A 23,532-nucleotide genomic window follows, 5' to 3' on the forward strand; every position below is an offset into this window, starting at 1 on the left:
AGAGCAGTGAAAGCACTCTATCGAGTCGGGGTTCCTGGAGATGGCTGCACAGCAAACTTTGCTGATAGGAAACGCTCGTGCTTCCCTTGAGGCCTGGGGTCACGTTTACTTTGCACTTTAGCTTGGGCAAGCCGTGGGATGAGCTCCTAGCAAGGCACTGGCGACCACCTGGATTCGTAGGAGAAAACTCACTTGCTTCCCTGAGGCATTCCTAGCAGTGACTAGAAGACGGGTAACGGCACTGTCTTTCAGTCAGCCTTGAGGCCGCCACTATCTACCTTTCAAATGGGGGAAAATACTGCCTTTTTCCAGGCTTCTCAATTCCACACCGGATCACCCAGCACATATACCTCTCTTCTCTGACAAGCCAAAGGAGGCCCTTGGAACACAATTCGGCCTTCTGCGATGAAACTTTGGGATGCAGTCTGTTTGTTCTGCATGTGCTGAATGGCATAACCCTCTAAATGCCCTCAGGCGGCCTAGGTGACTTTGCATGTTCCAACTGCCTAGCAAGGCTCAGGGTACATCTCTACTTTATTTCGGGCTGGACCTAAAGTCTACTTTCTGCCTCACTTAGAGAGACGTCGAGCACGAGTCCCCAAAGTGGATTGGAGCCCCGGTGATTTCTTCCAGGGCAGCATAGGTGTCCTCAACGTGGCAGACCCGCATGGAAAGAAAGCCTGCCCAAGAAGCGTACTCCTGGGGCTGTTTCAAAGCTGTGGAACGCTAGCCATAGAGAACAGATTAGTTGCCGGCCCTTTCACCTGCATAGTGAGGGATGGTCCCAGAGCCGTGTATCCCTTGATTGTGCTCAGAAGGCTTCTGGTACACGGTGCACTTCCTTGGAAAGAAGTGCCCCCGTGAGAGGCTTGAGCGCTGGGAGGCCTACTAAAGCTACAGCCGTCCATGGACTGAGACTCCCTGGAAACTGGTGCACCCCTGCCTCTGGGAATGGGAAAACGTGCACCTTACCTCGAGACTAGAGGTCACATTTAGTTGGCACTTTAGTTACAGTATGCTCTGGGCTGAGCTCCCCGGAAGGAAGCGCAAGCACCCGGTTTCTTTGGCAAAAGCTCACTGCTCCTCAGAGGCATCTGTGGAGCGAACAGTGTCCTGGTGGTGTGGTGTTCAGGCAGCTTGGAAGCTGCCCCGAAGCTGCTTTCCAAAGGGGGAGAGTCGGGCTTCTCCCACATGCTCCCGTTTCCAACTTGACCCCACAGCGCAGTTACCGGCACTCTCTGACTGGCGACTGGAGACTTTCGGCCACACGGGGCCTTTCTAGGATCACACTTCGTTGCAGCCGGGGTCTTTTGCATGCCGTGCATAGCACTACCCGCTTCATGACTTAGTCAGGCCTAGGTGACTTGGATCGTCCAAATGTCTCACTCGTTGAGCGGTTTTTCTGTTCTTTCTGTCAGGCTGGACCTACAGTGTACCTTGCGTCACAATAGAGAGATGACAGGTAAGAGTTGCCAGGGGGCTCTGTAGGCTCAGGGATTCTTTCAGTGCAGTTCAGAGGGCCTCCACAGAGGGAGAGCCACGCTGAAGGTAATACTGGCAAAATCGTTGTCCTGGGGCTGCTTTACAGCGGTAGAAATCAAGCTAGGCAAGCGAGGATCAATTCATTGCCCTTCCCTCTGCATAGACAGGGTTGACCCCAACAGCCTGTTCTGCGCTGTGTGGCTCGGAAAACACAAAGGGGACTCACGGCACCCACGCTCTCCCTCAGAAGGGAATTCATACGCGACTCTCTGAGGCCTCCGGAGAGCCGGAGAGCAGTGAAAGCACTCTATCGAGTCGGGGTTCCTGGAGATGGCTGCACAGCAGACTTTGCTGATAGGAAACGCTCGTGCTTCCCTTGAGGCCTGGGGTCACGTTTACTTTGCAGTTTAGCTTGGGCAAGCCGTGGGACGAGCTCCTAGCAAGGCACTGGCGACCACCTGGATTCGTAGGAGAAAACTCACTTGCTTCCCTGAGGCATTCCTAGCAGTGACTAGAAGACGGGTAACGGCACTGTCTTTCAGTCAGCCTTGAGGCCGCCACTATCTACCTTTCAAATGGGGGAACATACTGCCTTTTTCCAGGCTTCTCAATTCCACACCGGATCACCCAGCACATATCCCTCTCTTCTCTGACAAGCCAAAGGAGGCCCTTGGAACACAATTCGGCCTTCTGCGATGAAACTTTGGGATGCAGTCTGTTTGTTCTGCATGTGCTGAATGGCATAACCCTCTAAATGCCCTCAGGCGGCCTAGGTGACTTTGCATGTTCCAACTGCCTAGCAAGGCTCAGGGTACATCTCTACTTTATTTCGGGCTGGACCTAAAGTCTACTTTCTGCCTCACTTAGAGAGACGTCGAGCACGAGTCCCCAAAGTGGATTGGAGCCCCGGTGATTTCTTCCAGGGCAGCATAGGTGTCCTCAACGTGGCAGACCCGCATGGAAAGAAAGCCTGCCCAAGAAGCGTGCTCCTGGGGCTGTTTCAAAGCTGTGGAACGCTAGCCATAGAGAACAGATTAGTTGCCGGCCCTTTCACCTGCCTAGTGAGGGATGGTCCCAGAGCCGTGTATCCCTTGATTGTGCTCAGAAGGCTTCTGGTACACGGTGCACTTCCTTGGAAAGAAGTGCCCCCGTGAGAGGCTTGAGCGCTGGGAGGCCTACTAAAGCTACAGCCGTCCATGGACTGAGACTCCCTGGAAACTGGTGCACCCCTGCCTCTGGGAATGGGAAAACGTGCACCTTACCTCGAGACTAGAGGTCACATTTAGTTGGCACTTTAGCTACAGTATGCTCTGGGCTGAGCTCCCCGGAAGGAAGCGCAAGCACCCGGTTTCTTTGGCAAAAGCTCACTGCTCCTCAGAGGCATCTGTGGAGCGAACAGTGTCCTGGTGGTGTGGTGTTCAGGCAGCTTGGAAGCTGCCCCGAAGCTGCTTTCCAAAGGGGGAGAGTCGGGCTTCTCCCAAATGCTCCCGTTTCCAACTTGACCCCACAGCGCAGTTACCGGCACTCTCTGACTGGCGACTGGAGACTTTCGGCCACACGGGGCCTTTCTAGGATCACACTTCGTTGCAGCCGGGGTCTCTTGCATGCCGTGCATAGCACTACCCGCTTCATGACTTAGTCAGGCCTAGGTGACTTGGATCATCCAAATGTCTCACTCGTTGAGCGGTTTTTCTGTTCTTTCTGTCAGGCTGGGCCTACAGTGTACCTTGCGTCACAATAGAGAGATGACAGGTAAGAGTTGCCAGGGGGCTCTGTACCTCAGGGATTCTTTCAGTGCAGTTCAGAGGTCCTCCACAGAGGGACAGCCACGTTGAAAGTAATACTGGCAAGAACGTTGTCTTTGGGCTGCTTTAAGGCGGTAGAAATCAAGCTAGGCAAGCGAGGATCAGTTCATTGCCCTTCCCTCTGCATAGACAGGGTTGACCCCAACAGCCTGTTCTGCGCTGTGTGGCTCGGAAAACACAAAGGGGACTCACGGCACCCACGCTCTCCCTCAGAAGGGAATTCATACGCGACTCTCTGAGGCCTCCGGAGAGCCGGAGAGCAGTGAAAGCACTCTATCGAGTCGGGGTTCCTGGAGATGGCTGCACAGCAAACTTTGCTGATAGGAAACGCTCGTGCTTCCCTTGAGGCCTGGGGTCACGTTTACTTTGCACTTTAGCTTGGGCAAGCCGTGGGATGAGCTCCTAGCAAGGCACTGGCGACCACCTGGATTCGTAGGAGAAAACTCACTTGCTTCCCTGAGGCATTCCTAGCAGTGACTAGAAGACGGGTAACGGCACTGTCTTTCAGTCAGCCTTGAGGCCGCCACTATCTACCTTTCAAATGGGGGAAAATACTGCCTTTTTCCAGGCTTCTCAATTCCACACCGGATCACCCAGCACATATCCCTCTCTTCTCTGACAAGCCAAAGGAGGCCCTTGGAACACAATTCGGCCTTCTGCGATGAAACTTTGGGATGCAGTCTGTTTGTTCTGCATGTGCTGAATGGCTTAATCCTCTAAATGCCCTCAGGCGGCCTAGGTGACTTTGCATGTTCCAAATGCCTAGCAAGGCTCAGGGTACATCTCTACTTTATTTCGGGCTGGACCTAAAGTCTACTTTCTGCCTCACTTAGAGAGACGTCGAGCATGAGTCCCCAAAGTGGATTGGAGCCCCGGTGATTTCTTCCAGGGCAGCATAGGTGTCCTCAACGTGGCAGACCCGCATGGAAAGAAAGCCTGCCCAAGAAGCGTGCTCCTGGGGCTGTTTCAAAGCTGTGGAACGCTAGCCATAGAGAACAGATTAGTTGCCGGCCCTTTCACCTGCATAGTGAGGGATGGTCCCAGAGCCGTGTATCCCTTGATTGTGCTCAGAAGGCTTCTGGTACACGGTGCACTTCCTTGGAAAGAAGTGCCCCCGTGAGAGGCTTGAGCGCTGGGAGGCCTACTAAAGCTACAGCCGTCCATGGACTGAGATTCCCTGGAAACTGGTGCACCCCTGCCTCTGGGAATGGGAAAACGTGCACCTTACCTCGAGACTAGAGGTCACATTTAGTTGGCACTTTAGCTACAGTATGCTCTGGGCTGAGCTCCCCGGAAGGAAGCGCAAGCACCCGGTTTCTTTGGCCAAAGCTCACTGCTCCTCAGAGGCATCTGTGGAGCGAACAGTGTCCTGGTGGTGTGGTGTTCAGGCAGCTTGGAAGCTGCCCCGAAGCTGCTTTCCAAAGGGGGAGAGTCGGGCTTCTCCCACATGCTCCCGTTTCCAACTTGACCCCACAGCGCAGTTACCGGCACTCTCTGACTGGCGACTGGAGACTTTCGGCCACACGGGGCCTTTCTAGGATCACACTTCGTTGCAGCCGGGGTCTTCTGCATGCCGTGCATAGCACTACCCGCTTCATGACTTAGTCAGGCCTAGGTGACTTGGATCGTCCAAATGTCTCACTCGTTGAGCGGTTTTTTTGTTCTTTCTGTCAGGCTGGGCCTACAGTGTACCTTGCGTCACAATAGAGAGATGACAGGTAAGAGTTGCCAGGGGGCTCTGTAGGCTCAGGGATTCTTTCAGTGCAGTTCAGAGGGCCTCCACAGAGGGAGAGCCACGCTGAAGGTAATACTGGCAAAATCGTTGTCCTGGGGCTGCTTTACAGCGGTAGAAATCAAGCTAGGCAAGCGAGGATCAGTTCATTGCCCTTCCCTCTGCATAGACAGGGTTGACCCCAACAGCCTGTTCTGCGCTGTGTGGCTCGGAAAACACAAAGGGGACTCACGGCACCCACGCTCTCCCTCAGAAGGGAATTCATACGCGACTCTCTGAGGCCTCCGGAGAGCCGGAGAGCAGTGAAAGCACTCTATCGAGTCGGGGTTCCTGGAGATGGCTGCACAGCAGACTTTGCTGATAGGAAACGCTCGTGCTTCCCTTGAGGCCTGGGGTCACGTTTACTTTGCACTTTAGCTTGGGCAAGCCGTTGGACGAGCTCCTAGCAAGGCACTGGCGACCACCTGGATTCGTAGGAGAAAACTCACTTGCTTCCCTGAGGCATTCCTAGCAGTGACTAGAAGACGGGTAACGGCACTGTCTTTCAGTCAGCCTTGAGGCCGCCACTATCTACCTTTCAAATGGGGGAAAATACTGCCTTTCTCCAGGCTTCTCAATTCCACACCGGATCACCCAGCACATATCCCTCTCTTCTCTGACAAGCCAAAGGAGGCCCTTGGAACACAATTCGGCCTTCTGCGATGAAACTTTGGGATGCAGTCTGTTTGTTCTGCATGTGCTGAATGGCATAACCCTCTAAATGCCCTCAGGTGGCCTAGGTGACTTTGCATGTTCCAACTGGTAGCAAGATCAGGGTCCATCTCTACTTTATTTCGGGCTGGACCTAAAGTCTACTTTCTGCCTCACTTAGAGAGACGTCGAGCACGAGTCCCCAAAGTGGATTGGAGCCCCGGTGATTTCTTCCAGGGCAGCATAGGTGTCCTCAACGTGGCAGACCCGCATGGAAAGAAAGCCTGCCCAAGAAGCGTGCTCCTGGGGCTGTTTCAAAGCTGTGGAACGCTAGCCATAGAGAACAGATTAGTTGCCGGCCCTTTCACCTGCCTAGTGAGGGATGGTCCCAGAGCCGTGTATCCCTTGATTGTGCTCAGAAGGCTTCTGGTACACGGTGCACTTCCTTGGAAAGAAGTGCCCCCGTGAGAGGCTTGAGCGCTGGGAGGCCTACTAAAGCTACAGCCGTCCATGGACTGAGACTCCCTGGAAACTGGTGCACCCCTGCCTCTGGGAATGGGAAAACGTGCACCTTACCTCGAGACTAGAGGTCACATTTAGTTGGCACTTTAGCTACAGTATGCTCTGGGCTGAGCTCCCCGGAAGGAAGCGCAAGCACCCGGTTTCTTTGGCAAAAGCTCACTGCTCCTCAGAGGCATCTGTGGAGCGAACAGTGTCCTGGTGGTGTGGTGTTCAGGCAGCTTGGAAGCTGCCCCGAAGCTGCTTTCCAAAGGGGGAGAGTCGGGCTTCTCCCAAATGCTCCCGTTTCCAACTTGACCCCACAGCGCAGTTACCGGCACTCTCTGACTGGCGACTGGAGACTTTCGGCCACACGGGGCCTTTCTAGGATCACACTTCGTTGCAGCCGGGGTCTTTTGCATGCCGTGCATAGCACTACCCGCTTCATGACTTAGTCAGGCCTAGGTGACTTGGATCATCCAAATGTCTCACTCGTTGAGCGGTTTTTCTGTTCTTTCTGTCAGGCTGGGCCTACAGTGTACCTTGCGTCACAATAGAGAGATGACAGGTAAGAGTTGCCAGGGGGCTCTGTACCTCAGGGATTCTTTCAGTGCAGTTCAGAGGTCCTCCACAGAGGGACAGCCACGTTGAAGGTAATACTGGCAAAAACGTTGTCTTTGGGCTGCTTTAAGGCGGTAGAAATCAAGCTAGGCAAGCGAGGATCAGTTCATTGCCCTTCCCTCTGCATAGACAGGGTTGACCCCAAAAGCCTGTTCTGCGCTGTGTGGCTCGGAAAACACAAAGGGGACTCACGGCACCCACGCTCTCCCTCAGAAGGGAATTCATACGCGACTCTCTGAGGCCTCCGGAGAGCCGGAGAGCAGTGAAAGCACTCTATCGAGTCGGGGTTCCTGGAGATGGCTGCACAGCAAACTTTGCTGATAGGAAACGCTCGTGCTTCCCTTGAGGCCTGGGGTCACGTTTACTTTGCACTTTAGCTTGGGCAAGCCGTGGGACGAACTCCTAGCAAGGCACTGGCGACCACCTGGATTCGTAGGAGAAAACTCACTTGCTTTCCTGAGGCATTCCTAGCAGTGACTAGAAGACGGGTAACGGCACTGTCTTTCAGTCAGCCTTGAGGCCGCCACTATCTACCTTTCAAATGGGGGAACATACTGCCTTTTTCCAGGCTTCTCAATTCCACACCGGATCACCCAGCACATATCCCTCTCTTCTCTGACAAGCCAAAGGAGGCCCTTGGAACACAATTCGGCCTTCTGCGATGAAACTTTGGGATGCAGTCTGTTTGTTCTGCATGTGCTGAATGGCATAACCCTCTAAATGCCCTCAGGCGGCCTAGGTGACTTTGCATGTTCCAACTGCCTAGCAAGGCTCAGGGTACATCTCTACTTTATTTCGGGCTGGACCTAAAGTCTACTTTCTGCCTCACTTAGAGAGACGTCGAGCACGAGTCCCCAAAGTGGATTGGAGCCCCGGTGATTTCTTCCAGGGCAGCATAGGTGTCCTCAACGTGGCAGACCCGCATGGAAAGAAAGCCTGCCCAAGAAGCGTGCTCCTGGGGCTGTTTCAAAGCTGTGGAACGCTAGCCATAGAGAACAGATTAGTTGCTGGCACTTTCACCTGCATAGTGAGGGATGGTCCCAGAGCCGTGTATCCCTTGATTGTGCTCAGAAGGCTTCTGGTACACGGTGCAATTCCTTGGAAAGAAGTGCCCCCGTGAGAGGCTTGAGCGCTGGGAGGCCTACTAAAGCTACAGCCGTCCATGGACTGAGACTCCCTGGAAACTGGTGCACCCCTGCCTCTGGGAATGGGAAAACGTGCACCTTACCTCGAGACTAGAGGTCACATTTAGTTGGCACTTTAGCTACAGTATGCTCTGGGCTGAGCTCCCAGGAAGGAAGCGCAAGCACCCGGTTTCTTTGGCAAAAGCTCACTGCTCCTCAGAGGCATCTGTGGAGCGAACAGTGTCCTGGTGTTGTGGTGTTCAGGCAGCTTGGAAGCTGCCCCGAAGCTGCTTTCCAAAGGGGGAGAGTCGGGCTTCTCCCACATGCTCCCGTTTCCAACTTGACCCCACAGCGCAGTTACCGGCACTCTCTGACTGGCAACTGGAGACTTTCGGCCACACGGGGCCTTTCTAGGATCACACTTCGTTGCAGCCGGGGTCTTTTGCATGCCGTGCATAGCACTACCCGCTTCATGACTTAGTCAGGCCTAGGTGACTTGGATCGTCCAAATGTCTCACTCGTTGAGCGGTTTTTCTGTTCTTTCTGTCAGGCTGGGCCTACAGTGTACCTTGCGTCACAATAGAGAGATGACAGGTAAGAGTTGCCAGGGGGCTCTGTAGGCTCAGGGATTCTTTCAGTGCAGTTCAGAGGGCCTCCACAGAGGGAGAGCCACGTTGAAGGTAATCCTGGCAAAAACGTTGTCCTGGGGCTGCTTTACAGCGGTCGAAATCAAGCTAGGCAAGCGAGGATCAGTTCATTGCCCTTCCCTCTGCATAGACAGGGTTGACCCCAACAGCCTGTTCTGCGCTGTGTGGCTCGGAAAACACAAAGGGGACTCACGGCACCCACGCTCTCCCTCAGAAGGGAATTCATACGCGACTCTCTGAGGCCTCCGGAGAGCCGGAGAGCAGTGAAAGCACTCTATCGAGTCGGGGTTCCTGGAGATGGCTGCACAGCAAACTTTGCTGATAGGAAACGCTCGTGCTTCCCTTGAGGCCTGGGGTCACGTTTACTTTGCACTTTAGCTTGGGCAAGCCGTGGGATGAGCTCCTAGCAAGGCACTGGCGACCACCTGGATTCGTAGGAGAAAACTCACTTGCTTCCCTGAGGCATTCCTAGCAGTGACTAGAAGACGGGTAACGGCACTGTCTTTCAGTCAGCCTTGAGGCCGCCACTATCTACCTTTCAAATGGGGGAACATACTGCCTTTTTCCAGGCTTCTCAATTCCACACCGGATCACCCAGCACATATCCCTCTCTTCTCTGACAAGCCAAAGGAGGCCCTTGGAACCCAATTCGGCCTTCTGCGATGAAACTTTGGGATGCAGTCTGTTTGTTCTGCATGTGCTGAATGGCCTAATCCTCTAAATGCCCTCAGGCGGCCTAGGTGACTTTGCATGTTCCAAATGCCTAGCAAGGCTCAGGGTACATCTCTACTTTATTTCGGGCTGGACCTAAAGTCTACTTTCTGCCTCACTTAGAGAGACGTCGAGCACGAGTCCCCAAAGTGGATTGGAGCCCCGGTGATTTCTTCCAGGGCAGCATAGGTGTCCTCAACGTGGCAGACCCGCATGGAAAGAAAGCCTGCCCAAGAAGCGTGCTCCTGGGGCTGTTTCAAAGCTGTGGAACGCTAGCCATAGAGAACAGATTAGTTGCCGGCCCTTTCACCTGCCTAGTGAGGGATGGTCCCAGAGCCGTGTATCCCTTGATTGTGCTCAGAAGGCTTCTGGTACACGGTGCACTTCCTTGGAAAGAAGTGCCCCCGTGAGAGGCTTGAGCGCTGGGAGGCCTACTAAAGCTACAGCCGTCCATGGACTGAGACTCCCTGGAAACTGGTGCACCCCTGCCTCTGGGAATGGGAAAACGTGCACCTTACCTCGAGACTAGAGGTCACATTTAGTTGGCACTTTAGCTACAGTATGCTCTGGGCTGAGCTCCCCGGAAGGAAGCGCAAGCACCCGGTTTCTTTGGCCAAAGCTCACTGCTCCTCAGAGGCATCTGTGGAGCGAACAGTGTCCTGGTGGTGTGGTGTTCAGGCAGCTTGGAAGCTGCCCCGAAGCTGCTTTCCAAAGGGGGAGAGTCGGGCTTCTCCCACATGCTCCCGTTTCCAACTTGACCCCACAGCGCAGTTACCGGCACTCTCTGACTGGCGACTGGAGACTTTCGGCCACACGGGGCCTTTCTAGGATCACACTTCGTTGCAGCCGGGGTCTTTTGCATGCCGTGCATAGCACTACCCGCTTCATGACTTAGTCAGGCCTAGGTGACTTGGATCGTCCAAATGTCTCACTCATTGAGCGGTTTTTCTGTTCTTTCTGTCAGGCTGGACCTACAGTGTACCTTGCGTCACAATAGAGAGATGACAGGTAAGAGTTGCCAGGGGGCTCTGTAGGCTCAGGGATTCTTTCAGTGCAGTTCAGAGGGCCTCCACAGAGGGAGAGCCACGCTGAAGGTAATACTGGCAAAAACGTTGTCCTGGGGCTGCTTTACAGCGGTAGAAATCAAGCTAGGCAAGCGAGGATCAGTTCATTGCCCTTCCCTCTGCATAGACAGGGTTGACCCCAACAGCCTGTTCTGCGCTGTGTGGCTCGGAAAACACAAAGGGGACTCACGGCACCCACGCTCTCCCTCAGAAGGGAATTCATACGCGACTCTCTGAGGCCTCCGGAGAGCCGGAGAGCAGTGAAAGCACTCTATCGAGTCGGGGTTCCTGGAGATGGCTGCACAGCAAACTTTGCTGATAGGAAACGCTCGTGCTTCCCTTGAGGCCTGGGGTCACGTTTACTTTGCACTTTAGCTTGGGCAAGCCGTGGGACGAACTCCTAGCAAGGCACTGGCGACCACCTGGATTCGTAGGAGAAAACTCACTTGCTTCCCTGAGGCATTCCTAGCAGTGACTAGAAGACGGGTAACGGCACTGTCTTTCAGTCAGCCTTGAGGCCGCCACTATCTACCTTTCAAATGGGGGAAAATACTGCCTTTTTCCAGGCTTCTCAATTCCACACCGGATCACCCAGCACATATCCCTCTCTTCTCTGACAAGCCAAAGGAGGCCCTTGGAACCCAATTCGGCCTTCTGCGATGAAACTTTGGGATGCAGTCTGTTTGTTCTGCATGTGCTGAATGGCCTAATCCTCTAAATGCCCTCAGGCGGCCTAGGTGACTTTGCATGTTCCAACTGCCTAGCAAGGCTCAGGGTACATCTCTACTTTATTTCGGGCTGGACCTAAAGTCTACTTTCTGCCTCACTTAGAGAGACGTCGAGCACGAGTCCCCAAAGTGGATTGGAGCCCCGGTGATTTCTTCCAGGGCAGCATAGGTGTCCTCAACGTGGCAGACCCGCATGGAAAGAAAGCCTGCCCAAGAAGCGTGCTCCTGGGGCTGTTTCAAAGCTGTGGAACGCTAGCCATAGAGAACAGATTAGTTGCCGGCCCTTTCACCTGCCTAGTGAGGGATGGTCCCAGAGCCGTGTATCCCTTGATTGTGCTCAGAAGGCTTCTGGTACACGGTGCACTTCCTTGGAAAGAAGTGCCCCCGTGAGAGGCTTGAGCGCTGGGAGGCCTACTAAAGCTACAGCCGTCCATGGACTGAGACTCCCTGGAAACTGGTGCACCCCTGCCTCTGGGAATGGGAAAACGTGCACCTTACCTCGAGACTAGAGGTCACATTTAGTTGGCACTTTAGCTACAGTATGCTCTGGGCTGAGCTCCCCGGAAGGAAGCGCAAGCACCCGGTTTCTTTGGCCAAAGCTCACTGCTCCTCAGAGGCATCTGTGGAGCGAACAGTGTCCTGGTGGTGTGGTGTTCAGGCAGCTTGGAAGCTGCCCCGAAGCTGCTTTCCAAAGGGGGAGAGTCGGGCTTCTCCCACATGCTCCCGTTTCCAACTTGACCCCACAGCGCAGTTACCGGCACTCTCTGACTGGCGACTGGAGACTTTCGGCCACACGGGGCCTTTCTAGGATCACACTTCGTTGCAGCCGGGGTCTTTTGCATGCCGTGCATAGCACTACCCGCTTCATGACTTAGTCAGGCCTAGGTGACTTGGATCGTCCAAATGTCTCACTCGTTGAGCGGTTTTTCTGTTCTTTCTGTCAGGCTGGGCCTACAGTGTACCTTGCGTCACAATAGAGAGATGACAGGTAAGAGTTGCCAGGGGGCTCTGTAGGCTCAGGGATTCTTTCAGTGCAGTTCAGAGGGCCTCCACAGAGGGAGAGCCACGCTGAAGGTAATACTGGCAAAAACGTTGTCCTGGGGCTGCTTTACAGCGGTCGAAATCAAGCTAGGCAAGCGAGGATCAGTTCATTGCCCTTCCCTCTGCATAGACAGGGTTGACCCCAACAGCCTGTTCTGCGCTGTGTGGCTCGGAAAACACAAAGGGGACTCACGGCACCCACGCTCTCCCTCAGAAGGGAATTCATACGCGACTCTCTGAGGCCTCCGGAGAGCCGGAGAGCAGTGAAAGCACTCTATCGAGTCGGGGTTCCTGGAGATGGCTGCACAGCAAACTTTGCTGATAGGAAACGCTCGTGCTTCCCTTGAGGCCTGGGGTCACGTTTACTTTGCACTTTAGCTTGGGCAAGCCGTGGGACGAACTCCTAGCAAGGCACTGGCGACCACCTGGATTCGTAGGAGAAAACTCACTTGCTTCCCTGAGGCATTCCTAGCAGTGACTAGAAGACGGGTAACGGCACTGTCTTTCAGTCAGCCTTGAGGCCGCCACTATCTACCTTTCAAATGGGGGAAAATACTGCCTTTTTCCAGGCTTCTCAATTCCACACCGGATCACCCAGCACATATCCCTCTCTTCTCTGACAAGCCAAAGGAGGCCCTTGGAACCCAATTCGGCCTTCTGCGATGAAACTTTGGGATGCAGTCTGTTTGTTCTGCATGTGCTGAATGGCCTAATCCTCTAAATGCCCTCAGGCGGCCTAGGTGACTTTGCATGTTCCAACTGCCTAGCAAGGCTCAGGGTACATCTCTACTTTATTTCGGGCTGGACCTAAAGTCTACTTTCTGCCTCACTTAGAGAGACGTCGAGCACGAGTCCCCAAAGTGGATTGGAGCCCCGGTGATTTCTTCCAGGGCAGCATAGGTGTCCTCAACGTGGCAGACCCGCATGGAAAGAAAGCCTGCCCAAGAAGCGTGCTCCTGGGGCTGTTTCAAAGCTGTGGAACGCTAGCCATAGAGAACAGATTAGTTGCCGGCCCTTTCACCTGCCTAGTGAGGGATGGTCCCAGAGCCGTGTATCCCTTGATTGTGCTCAGAAGGCTTCTGGTACACGGTGCACTTCCTTGGAAAGAAGTGCCCCCGTGAGAGGCTTGAGCGCTGGGAGGCCTACTAAAGCTACAGCCGTCCATGGACTGAGACTCCCTGGAAACTGGTGCACCCCTGCCTCTGGGAATGGGAAAACGTGCACCTTACCTCGAGACTAGAGGTCACATTTAGTTGGCACTTTAGCTACAGTATGCTCTGGGCTGAGCTCCCCGGAAGGAAGCGCAAGCACCCGGTTTCTTTGGCCAAATCTCACTGCTCCTCAGAGGCATCTGTGGAGCGAACAGTGTCCTGGTGGTGTGGTGTTCAGGCAGCTTGGAAGCTGCCCCGAAGCTGCTTTCCAAAGGGGGAGAGTCGGGCTTCTCCCACATGCTCCCGTTTCCAACTTGACCCCACAGCGCAGTTACCGGCACTCTCTGACTGGCGACTGGAGACTTTCGGCCACACGGGGCCTTTCTAGGATCACACTTCGTTGCAGCCGGGGTCTTTTGCATGCCGTGCATAGCACTACCCGCTTCATGACTTAGTCAGGCCTAGGTGACTTGGATCGTCCAAATGTCTCACTCATTGAGCGGTTTTTCTGTTCTTTCTGTCAGGCTGGACCTACAGTGTACCTTGCGTCACAATAGAGAGATGACAGGTAAGAGTTGCCAGGGGGCTCTGTAGGCTCAGGGATTCTTTCAGTGCAGTTCAGAGGGCCTCCACAGAGGGAGAGCCACGCTGAAGGTAATCCTGGCAAAAACGTTTTCCTGGGGCTGCTTTACAGCGGTAGAAATCAAGCTAGGCAAGCGAGGATCAGTTCATTGCCCTTCCCTCTGCATAGACAGGGTTGACCCCAACAGCCTGTTCTGCGCTGTGTGGCTCGGAAAACACAAAGGGGACTCACGGCACCCACGCTCTCCCTCAGAAGGGAATTCATACGCGACTCTCTGAGGCCTCCGGAGAGCCGGAGAGCAGTGAAAGCACTCTATCGAGTCGGGGTTCCTGGAGATGGCTGCACAGCAAACTTTGCTGATAGGAAACGCTCGTGCTTCCCTTGAGGCCTGGGGTCACGTTTACTTTGCACTTTAGCTTGGGCAAGCCGTGGGACGAACTCCTAGCAAGGCACTGGCGACCACCTGGATTCGTAGGAGAAAACTCACTTGCTTCCCTGAGGCATTCCTAGCAGTGACTAGAAGACGGGTAACGGCACTGTCTTTCAGTCAGCCTTGAGGCCGCCACTATCTACCTTTCAAATGGGGGAAAATACTGCCTTTTTCCAGGCTTCTCAATTCCACACCGGATCACCCAGCACATATCCCTCTCTTCTCTGACAAGCCAAAGGAGGCCCTTGGAACCCAATTCGGCCTTCTGCGATGAAACTTTGGGATGCAGTCTGTTTGTTCTGCATGTGCTGAATGGCCTAATCCTCTAAATGCCCTCAGGCGGCCTAGGTGACTTTGCATGTTCCAACTGCCTAGCAAGGCTCAGGGTACATCTCTACTTTATTTCGGGCTGGACCTAAAGTCTACTTTCTGCCTCACTTAGAGAGACGTCGAGCACGAGTCCCCAAAGTGGATTGGAGCCCCGGTGATTTCTTCCAGGGCAGCATAGGTGTCCTCAACGTGGCAGACCCGCATGGAAAGAAAGCCTGCCCAAGAAGCGTGCTCCTGGGGCTGTTTCAAAGCTGTGGAACGCTAGCCATAGAGAACAGATTAGTTGCCGGCCCTTTCACCTGCCTAGTGAGGGATGGTCCCAGAGCCGTGTATCCCTTGATTGTGCTCAGAAGGCTTCTGGTACACGGTGCACTTCCTTGGAAAGAAGTGCCCCCGTGAGAGGCTTGAGCGCTGGGAGGCCTACTAAAGCTACAGCCGTCCATGGACTGAGACTCCCTGGAAACTGGTGCACCCCTGCCTCTGGGAATGGGAAAACGTGCACCTTACCTCGAGACTAGAGGTCACATTTAGTTGGCACTTTAGCTACAGTATGCTCTGGGCTGAGCTCCCCGGAAGGAAGCGCAAGCACCCGGTTTCTTTGGCCAAAGCTCACTGCTCCTCAGAGGCATCTGTGGAGCGAACAGTGTCCTGGTGGTGTGGTGTTCAGGCAGCTTGGAAGCTGCCCCGAAGCTGCTTTCCAAAGGGGGAGAGTCGGGCTTCTCCCACATGCTCCCGTTTCCAACTTGACCCCACAGCGCAGTTACCGGCACTCTCTGACTGGCGACTGGAGACTTTCGGCCACACGGGGCCTTTCTAGGATCACACTTCGTTGCAGCCGGGGTCTTTTGCATGCCGTGCATAGCACTACCCGCTTCATGACTTAGTCAGGCCTAGGTGACTTGGATCGTCCAAATGTCTCACTCATTGAGCGGTTTTTCTGTTCTTTCTGTCAGGCTGGGCCTACAGTGTACCTTGCGTCACAATAGAGAGATGACAGGTAAGAGTTGCCAGGGGGCTCTGTAGGCTCAGGGATTCTTTCAGTGCAGTTCAGAGGGCCTCCACAGAGGGAGAGCCACGCTGAAGGTAATACTGGCAAAAACGTTGTCCTGGGGCTGCTTTACAGCGGTCGAAATCAAGCTAGGCAAGCGAGGATCAGTTCATTGCCCTTCCCTCTGCATAGACAGGGTTGACCCCAACAGCCTGTTCTGCGCTGTGTGGCTCGGAAAACACAAAGGGGACTCACGGCACCCACGCTCTCCCTCAGAAGGGAATTCATACGCGACTCTCTGAGGCCTCCGGAGAGCCGGAGAGCAGTGAAAGCACTCTATCGAGTCGGGGTTCCTGGAGATGGCTGCACAGCAAACTTTGCTGATAGGAAACGCTCGTGCTTCCCTTGAGGCCTGGGGTCACGTTTACTTTGCACTTTAGCTTGGGCAAGCCGTGGGACGAACTCCTAGCAAGGCACTGGCGACCACCTGGATTCGTAGGAGAAAACTCACTTGCTTCCCTGAGGCATTCCTAGCAGTGACTAGAAGACGGGTAACGGCACTGTCTTTCAGTCAGCCTTGAGGCCGCCACTATCTACCTTTCAAATGGGGGAAAATACTGCCTTTTTCCAGGCTTCTCAATTCCACACCGGATCACCCAGCACATATCCCTCTCTTCTCTGACAAGCCAAAGGAGGCCCTTGGAACCCAATTCGGCCTTCTGCGATGAAACTTTGGGATGCAGTCTGTTTGTTCTGCATGTGCTGAATGGCCTAATCCTCTAAATGCCCTCAGGCGGCCTAGGTGACTTTGCATGTTCCAAATGCCTAGCAAGGCTCAGGGTACATCTCTACTTTATTTCGGGCTGGACCTAAAGTCTACTTTCTGCCTCACTTAGAGAGACGTCGAGCACGAGTCCCCAAAGTGGATTGGAGCCCCGGTGATTTCTTCCAGGGCAGCATAGGTGTCCTCAACGTGGCAGACCCGCATGGAAAGAAAGCCTGCCCAAGAAGCGTGCTCCTGGGGCTGTTTCAAAGCTGTGGAACGCTAGCCATAGAGAACAGATTAGTTGCCGGCCCTTTCACCTGCCTAGTGAGGGATGGTCCCAGAGCCGTGTATCCCTTGATTGTGCTCAGAAGGCTTCTGGTACACGGTGCACTTCCTTGGAAAGAAGTGCCCCCGTGAGAGGCTTGAGCGCTGGGAGGCCTACTAAAGCTACAGCCGTCCATGGACTGAGACTCCCTGGAAACTGGTGCACCCCTGCCTCTGGGAATGGGAAAACGTGCACCTTACCTCGAGACTAGAGGTCACATTTAGTTGGCACTTTAGCTACAGTATGCTCTGGGCTGAGCTCCCCGGAAGGAAGCGCAAGCACCCGGTTTCTTTGGCCAAAGCTCACTGCTCCTCAGAGGCATCTGTGGAGCGAACAGTGTCCTGGTGGTGTGGTGTTCAGGCAGCTTGGAAGCTGCCCCGAAGCTGCTTTCCAAAGGGGGAGAGTCGGGCTTCTCCCACATGCTCCCGTTTCCAACTTGACCCCACAGCGCAGTTACCGGCACTCTCTGACTGGCGACTGGAGACTTTCGGCCACACGGGGCCTTTCTAGGATCACACTTCGTTGCAGCCGGGGTCTTTTGCATGCCGTGCATAGCACTACCCGCTTCATGACTTAGTCAGGCCTAGGTGACTTGGATCGTCCAAATGTCTCACTCGTTGAGCGGTTTTTCTGTTCTTTCTGTCAGGCTGGACCTACAGTGTACCTTGCGTCACAATAGAGAGATGACAGGTAAGAGTTGCCAGGGGGCTCTGTAGGCTCAGGGATTCTTTCAGTGCAGTTCAGAGGGCCTCCACAGAGGGAGAGCCACGCTGAAGGTAATACTGGCAAAAACGTTTTCCTGGGGCTGCTTTACAGCGGTAGAAATCAAGCTAGGCAAGCGAGGATCAGTTCATTGCCCTTCCCTCTGCATAGACAGGGTTGACCCCAACAGCCTGTTCTGCGCTGTGTGGCTCGGAAAACACAAAGGGGACTCACGGCACCCACGCTCTCCCTCAGAAGGGAATTCATACGCGACTCTCTGAGGCCTCCGGAGAGCCGGAGAGCAGTGAAAGCACTCTATCGAGTCGGGGTTCCTGGAGATGGCTGCACAGCAAACTTTGCTGATAGGAAACGCTCGTGCTTCCCTTGAGGCCTGGGGTCACGTTTACTTTGCACTTTAGCTTGGGCAAGCCGTGGGACGAACTCCTAGCAAGGCACTGGCGACCACCTGGATTCGTAGGAGAAAACTCACTTGCTTCCCTGAGGCATTCCTAGCAGTGACTAGAAGACGGGTAACGGCACTGTCTTTCAGTCAGCCTTGAGGCCGCCACTATCTACCTTTCAAATGGGGGAAAATACTGCCTTTTTCCAGGCTTCTCAATTCCACACCGGATCACCCAGCACATATCCCTCTCTTCTCTGACAAGCCAAAGGAGGCCCTTGGAACCCAATTCGGCCTTCTGCGATGAAACTTTGGGATGCAGTCTGTTTGTTCTGCATGTGCTGAATGGCCTAATCCTCTAAATGCCCTCAGGCGGCCTAGGTGACTTTGCATGTTCCAACTGCCTAGCAAGGCTCAGGGTACATCTCTACTTTATTTCGGGCTGGACCTAAAGTCTACTTTCTGCCTCACTTAGAGAGACGTCGAGCACGAGTCCCCAAAGTGGATTGGAGCCCCGGTGATTTCTTCCAGGGCAGCATAGGTGTCCTCAACGTGGCAGACCCGCATGGAAAGAAAGCCTGCCCAAGAAGCGTGCTCCTGGGGCTGTTTCAAAGCTGTGGAACGCTAGCCATAGAGAACAGATTAGTTGCCGGCCCTTTCACCTGCCTAGTGAGGGATGGTCCCAGAGCCGTGTATCCCTTGATTGTGCTCAGAAGGCTTCTGGTACACGGTGCACTTCCTTGGAAAGAAGTGCCCCCGTGAGAGGCTTGAGCGCTGGGAGGCCTACTAAAGCTACAGCCGTCCATGGACTGAGACTCCCTGGAAACTGGTGCACCCCTGCCTCTGGGAATGGGAAAACGTGCACCTTACCTCGAGACTAGAGGTCACATTTAGTTGGCACTTTAGCTACAGTATGCTCTGGGCTGAGCTCCCCGGAAGGAAGCGCAAGCACCCGGTTTCTTTGGCCAAAGCTCACTGCTCCTCAGAGGCATCTGTGGAGCGAACAGTGTCCTGGTGGTGTGGTGTTCAGGCAGCTTGGAAGCTGCCCCGAAGCTGCTTTCCAAAGGGGGAGAGTCGGGCTTCTCCCACATGCTCCCGTTTCCAACTTGACCCCACAGCGCAGTTACCGGCACTCTCTGACTGGCGACTGGAGACTTTCGGCCACACGGGGCCTTTCTAGGATCACACTTCGTTGCAGCCGGGGTCTTTTGCATGCCGTGCATAGCACTACCCGCTTCATGACTTAGTCAGGCCTAGGTGACTTGGATCGTCCAAATGTCTCACTCGTTGAGCGGTTTTTCTGTTCTTTCTGTCAGGCTGGGCCTACAGTGTACCTTGCGTCACAATAGAGAGATGACAGGTAAGAGTTGCCAGGGGGCTCTGTAGGCTCAGGGATTCTTTCAGTGCAGTTCAGAGGGCCTCCACAGAGGGAGAGCCACGCTGAAGGTAATACTGGCAAAAACGTTGTCCTGGGGCTGCTTTACAGCGGTCGAAATCAAGCTAGGCAAGCGAGGATCAGTTCATTGCCCTTCCCTCTGCATAGACAGGGTTGACCCCAACAGCCTGTTCTGCGCTGTGTGGCTCGGAAAACACAAAGGGGACTCACGGCACCCACGCTCTCCCTCAGAAGGGAATTCATACGCGACTCTCTGAGGCCTCCGGAGAGCCGGAGAGCAGTGAAAGCACTCTATCGAGTCGGGGTTCCTGGAGATGGCTGCACAGCAAACTTTGCTGATAGGAAACGCTCGTGCTTCCCTTGAGGCCTGGGGTCACGTTTACTTTGCACTTTAGCTTGGGCAAGCCGTGGGACGAACTCCTAGCAAGGCACTGGCGACCACCTGGATTCGTAGGAGAAAACTCACTTGCTTCCCTGAGGCATTCCTAGCAGTGACTAGAAGACGGGTAACGGCACTGTCTTTCAGTCAGCCTTGAGGCCGCCACTATCTACCTTTCAAATGGGGGAAAATACTGCCTTTTTCCAGGCTTCTCAATTCCACACCGGATCACCCAGCACATATCCCTCTCTTCTCTGACAAGCCAAAGGAGGCCCTTGGAACCCAATTCGGCCTTCTGCGATGAAACTTTGGGATGCAGTCTGTTTGTTCTGCATGTGCTGAATGGCCTAATCCTCTAAATGCCCTCAGGCGGCCTAGGTGACTTTGCATGTTCCAACTGCCTAGCAAGGCTCAGGGTACATCTCTACTTTATTTCGGGCTGGACCTAAAGTCTACTTTCTGCCTCACTTAGAGAGACGTCGAGCACGAGTCCCCAAAGTGGATTGGAGCCCCGGTGATTTCTTCCAGGGCAGCATAGGTGTCCTCAACGTGGCAGACCCGCATGGAAAGAAAGCCTGCCCAAGAAGCGTGCTCCTGGGGCTGTTTCAAAGCTGTGGAACGCTAGCCATAGAGAACAGATTAGTTGCCGGCCCTTTCACCTGCCTAGTGAGGGATGGTCCCAGAGCCGTGTATCCCTTGATTGTGCTCAGAAGGCTTCTGGTACACGGTGCACTTCCTTGGAAAGAAGTGCCCCCGTGAGAGGCTTGAGCGCTGGGAGGCCTACTAAAGCTACAGCCGTCCATGGACTGAGACTCCCTGGAAACTGGTGCACCCCTGCCTCTGGGAATGGGAAAACGTGCACCTTACCTCGAGACTAGAGGTCACATTTAGTTGGCACTTTAGCTACAGTATGCTCTGGGCTGAGCTCCCCGGAAGGAAGCGCAAGCACCCGGTTTCTTTGGCCAAAGCTCACTGCTCCTCAGAGGCATCTGTGGAGCGAACAGTGTCCTGGTGGTGTGGTGTTCAGGCAGCTTGGAAGCTGCCCCGAAGCTGCTTTCCAAAGGGGGAGAGTCGGGCTTCTCCCACATGCTCCCGTTTCCAACTTGACCCCACAGCGCAGTTACCGGCACTCTCTGACTGGCGACTGGAGACTTTCGGCCACACGGGGCCTTTCTAGGATCACACTTCGTTGCAGCCGGGGTCTTTTGCATGCCGTGCATAGCACTACCCGCTTCATGACTTAGTCAGGCCTAGGTGACTTGGATCGTCCAAATGTCTCACTCGTTGAGCGGTTTTTCTGTTCTTTCTGTCAGGCTGGGCCTACAGTGTACCTTGCGTCACAATAGAGAGATGACAGGTAAGAGTTGCCAGGGGGCTCTGTAGGCTCAGGGATTCTTTCAGTGCAGTTCAGAGGGCCTCCACAGAGGGAGAGCCACGCTGAAGGTAATACTGGCAAAAACGTTGTCCTGGGGCTGCTTTACAGCGGTCGAAATCAAGCTAGGCAAGCGAGGATCAGTTCATTGCCCTTCCCTCTGCATAGACAGGGTTGACCCCAACAGCCTGTTCTGCGCTGTGTGGCTCGGAAAACACAAAGGGGACTCACGGCACCCACGCTCTCCCTCAGAAGGGAATTCATACGCGACTCTCTGAGGCCTCCGGAGAGCCGGAGAGCAGTGAAAGCACTCTATCGAGTCGGGGTTCCTGGAGATGGCTGCACAGCAAACTTTGCTGATAGGAAACGCTCGTGCTTCCCTTGAGGCCTGGGGTCACGTTTACTTTGCACTTTAGCTTGGGCAAGCCGTGGGACGAACTCCTAGCAAGGCACTGGCGACCACCTGGATTCGTAGGAGAAAACTCACTTGCTTCCCTGAGGCATTCCTAGCAGTGACTAGAAGACGGGTAACGGCACTGTCTTTCAGTCAGCCTTGAGGCCGCCACTATCTACCTTTCAAATGGGGGAAAATACTGCCTTTTTCCAGGCTTCTCAATTCCACACCGGATCACCCAGCACATATCCCTCTCTTCTCTGACAAGCCAAAGGAGGCCCTTGGAACCCAATTCGGCCTTCTGCGATGAAACTTTGGGATGCAGTCTGTTTGTTCTGCATGTGCTGAATGGCCTAATCCTCTAAATGCCCTCAGGCGGCCTAGGTGACTTTGCATGTTCCAACTGCCTAGCAAGGCTCAGGGTACATCTCTACTTTATTTCGGGCTGGACCTAAAGTCTACTTTCTGCCTCACTTAGAGAGACGTCGAGCACGAGTCCCCAAAGTGGATTGGAGCCCCGGTGATTTCTTCCAGGGCAGCATAGGTGTCCTCAACGTGGCAGACCCGCATGGAAAGAAAGCCTGCCCAAGAAGCGTGCTCCTGGGGCTGTTTCAAAGCTGTGGAACGCTAGCCATAGAGAACAGATTAGTTGCCGGCCCTTTCACCTGCCTAGTGAGGGATGGTCCCAGAGCCGTGTATCCCTTGATTGTGCTCAGAAGGCTTCTGGTACACGGTGCACTTCCTTGGAAAGAAGTGCCCCCGTGAGAGGCTTGAGCGCTGGGAGGCCTACTAAAGCTACAGCCGTCCATGGACTGAGACTCCCTGGAAACTGGTGCACCCCTGCCTCTGGGAATGGGAAAACGTGCACCTTACCTCGAGACTAGAGGTCACATTTAGTTGGCACTTTAGCTACAGTATGCTCTGGGCTGAGCTCCCCGGAAGGAAGCGCAAGCACCCGGTTTCTTTGGCCAAAGCTCACTGCTCCTCAGAGGCATCTGTGGAGCGAACAGTGTCCTGGTGGTGTGGTGTTCAGGCAGCTTGGAAGCTGCCCCGAAGCTGCTTTCCAAAGGGGGAGAGTCGGGCTTCTCCCACATGCTCCCGTTTCCAACTTGACCCCACAGCGCAGTTACCGGCACTCTCTGACTGGCGACTGGAGACTTTCGGCCACACGGGGCCTTTCTAGGATCACACTTCGTTGCAGCCGGGGTCTTTTGCATGCCGTGCATAGCACTACCCGCTTCATGACTTAGTCAGGCCTAGGTGACTTGGATCGTCCAAATGTCTCACTCATTGAGCGGTTTTTCTGTTCTTTCTGTCAGGCTGGACCTACAGTGTACCTTGCGTCACAATAGAGAGATGACAGGTAAGAGTTGCCAGGGGGCTCTGTAGGCTCAGGGATTCTTTCAGTGCAGTTCAGAGGGCCTCCACAGAGGGAGAGCCACGCTGAAGGTAATACTGGCAAAAACGTTGTCCTGGGGCTGCTTTACAGCGGTAGAAATCAAGCTAGGCAAGCGAGGATCAGTTCATTGCCCTTCCCTCTGCATAGACAGGGTTGACCCCAACAGCCTGTTCTGCGCTGTGTGGCTCGGAAAACACAAAGGGGACTCACGGCACCCACGCTCTCCCTCAGAAGGGAATTCATACGCGACTCTCTGAGGCCTCCGGAGAGCCGGAGAGCAGTGAAAGCACTCTATCGAGTCGGGGTTCCTGGAGATGGCTGCACAGCAAACTTTGCTGATAGGAAACGCTCGTGCTTCCCTTGAGGCCTGGGGTCACGTTTACTTTGCACTTTAGCTTGGGCAAGCCGTGGGACGAACTCCTAGCAAGGCACTGGCGACCACCTGGATTCGTAGGAGAAAACTCACTTGCTTCCCTGAGGCATTCCTAGCAGTGACTAGAAGACGGGTAACGGCACTGTCTTTCAGTCAGCCTTGAGGCCGCCACTATCTACCTTTCAAATGGGGGAAAATACTGCCTTTTTCCAGGCTTCTCAATTCCACACCGGATCACCCAGCACATATCCCTCTCTTCTCTGACAAGCCAAAGGAGGCCCTTGGAACCCAATTCGGCCTTCTGCGATGAAACTTTGGGATGCAGTCTGTTTGTTCTGCATGTGCTGAATGGCCTAATCCTCTAAATGCCCTCAGGCGGCCTAGGTGACTTTGCATGTTCC

At 54.3% G+C, this 23,532-nt stretch overlaps 1 long non-coding RNA gene across 1 annotated transcript in view; it reads left to right on the top strand.

Annotated features, from left to right (window-relative positions):
• Positions 1-23,532, top strand: part of LOC309797315 — a 42,571-nt gene that overhangs the window by 12,761 nt on the left and 6,278 nt on the right. Inside the window, exons 3-7 of the long non-coding RNA XR_014292582.1 lie at positions 1,419-1,462; positions 10,275-10,318; positions 13,819-13,862; positions 17,363-17,406; positions 22,679-22,722. This is a non-coding gene — a long non-coding RNA (uncharacterized lncRNA). The remainder of the gene's footprint in view (positions 1-1,418; positions 1,463-10,274; positions 10,319-13,818; positions 13,863-17,362; positions 17,407-22,678; positions 22,723-23,532) is intronic.

The sequence above is a fragment of the Mesoplodon mirus genome, assembly GCF_964341445.2.
Source record: "Mesoplodon mirus genome assembly, contig: HAP1_SCAFFOLD_352, whole genome shotgun sequence".
Lineage (NCBI taxonomy): Eukaryota > Metazoa > Chordata > Mammalia > Artiodactyla > Ziphiidae > Mesoplodon > Mesoplodon mirus.